The sequence below is a fragment of the Convolutriloba macropyga genome, chromosome 13 (genome assembly GCF_964194025.1).
Source record: "Convolutriloba macropyga chromosome 13, txConMacr16.3, whole genome shotgun sequence".
NCBI lineage: Eukaryota > Metazoa > Xenacoelomorpha > Acoela > Convolutidae > Convolutriloba > Convolutriloba macropyga.
The window spans coordinates 37,862,959-37,865,678 of NC_134480.1; positions in this window are offsets into that span (position 1 = coordinate 37,862,959).

A 2,720-nucleotide genomic window follows, 5' to 3' on the forward strand; every position below is an offset into this window, starting at 1 on the left:
ATAAAAAATAGAGAACTTGTCGAGAAAGAATGATTGTGTCAGGCTATAGCTTTTGAGGTGCATAGAGCTGCCGGGTACTTCACCGAATCTATCCTCGGAGATCTTCGTAAACAACGAACCAGGACAGGCGCTTTTCCTAAAAAGAGAAGTCTCCTTTGCAATCCGGGTTTCAAACTTCACATGTTTGCTTTGTGAATGACAAAACAGTTTTTGACAACGTTTTCCATTTGAAGCTTTTTATATTTTTTACGGAGTTGAACGTTGCAATGACACCATTAATAGGCCAATTTGTATTATGTTGATTTCATTTTTACATACTTTATCATTAATTTGAAGCCCAGAAATCACTTTTGAATTTTTTACTGAGGAAAACTGTTTAGATTTTCTTTCCGCATATGTATCTCCTACGGATTATTTCTTAGCCAATTTCTTAAGTAGCTACCTTACTTCTCGAATTCATTACTTCTTCGCCCAAGCCATATGGTGCACGGCCCTATACTTGACTGGAATCTAATTCCTATTGTCAACCAAGACATGATCTGACAGAAAGAATATCGTACTTTTTTTTCGTCTTTTTTTCTTCGTCTTTTTTCGTCTTTTTTTTGCCACCATAATTGTTTAATTACAGAATATAGAAGGGCTAGAAAAAACAGATGGGTCACTTGCAATAATCAGAGAAATGGAGAGATTGTTTTCCCATGCAATTGATTATAAAGATGTTTGCTAAATGATTGATGGCAGGAATTTCCAAAGCCAGTTAATTGACTTGCAAGATGCCAGCTACAAGCAATTTCGTACAATGGCTTATTGCTCAGGATTTAGAGCAAAAACATGAGCTTTCAAATGTCTAATTATTACTACACTAGTTAAAATTAAAAAGTTTCTTTCTGCACAAAAAACTACGGTTGTTATGCTCACTTACAGGTCCAAACCAGGACAACAACATCTGAGACAGATAACTGCGCTAGAAATGAGTGTTTGTGCAAATGTATGTTTTTGCGTCCAAATAAATGTTGCTTTTTTATAAAAACTTTTAAAGAAAAAAAGCCAAACTGCAAATATTTTGGACCAAAATTGATCTTTCACAATGAAACATCACAATAGCATATTTCAATTTAACTCAAAACGCACTCGATTCTAAACTTACAGCAATCTGCTTGGTTCTAATGGCCATTTTAAGGCCTTGAACTTTTGCTGCACTAAATAGAAACCAGTTTTCACCACGGCACAAAACTATAGTTATTACCGACCTCAGATACAGGTAAAAAGTGAAGGCAACCTAGGAGACAAAAAATTGCATTGCATAGGAGTGCGGAACTTATATTCGTGTGAAGATATTTTTTTGTCCGGGTAAGTGCCGTCTTCTTTTGATCTTTTGTTCAATGACAGCAAAAAAAAAGGCCTACGATCCACGCAATGGACCAAGTTGAGTCCTCACAACGAAAGACCACAGCAGCGTATTTAAATTTACCAGATAAACGCCGTATATTTCAAACTTACAGTAATATGCTAGGCTCTAGTAGCCGCTAAAGTGTAAAATAGTGACCACGTTAATTAGATATACAAACATCCCTCTTGCACAACGAAAATGTTTTATTGACCTGAGTTAGTGGTTCAAATTCAGTGCAGCCTCTGAGACAATTAATTGCGCTGCAAAGGAGTGCCAAATTTATCTGCCTGCCAATTTACGGTACTGCTTCCGGCGATAAGTTGTAATTTTTAAAGAACTTTGTTGTTAATTACTTTTCATAGTTCTTGTTACAGACGGCCCTCTGCCATTATGAAGGAAATCACAACCATGCCAACACTCCTTTACTCATTTTGCAAAATGCTTTTTATATTTTATTTTTTTTTCTTTTGTGATGATATTTATCAGGTTTATCAGGATTGCTTTGGAATTGATTAGGTCAACCGATAAATCATTTCTAGTCCAATGAAATGTCTGATAAACATATAGTCCGTTAGTTGAGCGTTGTCGTGAGAGTTATCATTATTATTATTGGTTTAACCACCATTTAAAATCTCAACAGTGCTGGAAAATTAAAAAAGATAAGTTTTGAGTTTTCACCTGAATAAAATTTGAATGACTAAATTGTATTATCAGTACCTATGAACGAAACCGAACCCGTCTCTCCGCAGAGCCTGCTTCAGGAAGGCAAAGCGAAGGCTTGAAAAACAATTCAACTCAACTGTCAAAAGAAAGCAGCTGTCTATAAACAACGCTCTCACACAAGAAATTGCACATATTACTTAGAAAAACGATGTCGCAGGTGCATTTGCCAAACTAAAATGTATGAAGTTGATGAAGAAACAACGTGTTTCCAGTGTACTTTCTTACAATAGTTAGTGAAATTAGATGAACTGTAGCTTCTCTGGTCATTTGGATAAAGTCTGTCAGGGAGCTCTTGCTTTCTGTTGTTGAATACGTTACGAGGTCGAAGATTTCGCTTGTCCTTGTTCATGACGCACACCATTTTTGAATGCACACAGGGGGTGCGGTGCGTTCAAAACATGGCACTTAAGGTAGTTGGTTCCAACCAAGTACTTAAGGTTGAGTGACATTAAATTTATTTATTCAATGTTTTTTTATACAATATTTATTGCTAGCTTAACATATGCGTAAAGATCAGTTTTTCTCTTAAACACAAACGAGCCAAAGTCTGGATCAGATAACATTTTGTTCAAGACCGGTCTTTTCATATGTTTTTTTTGGACGAGGA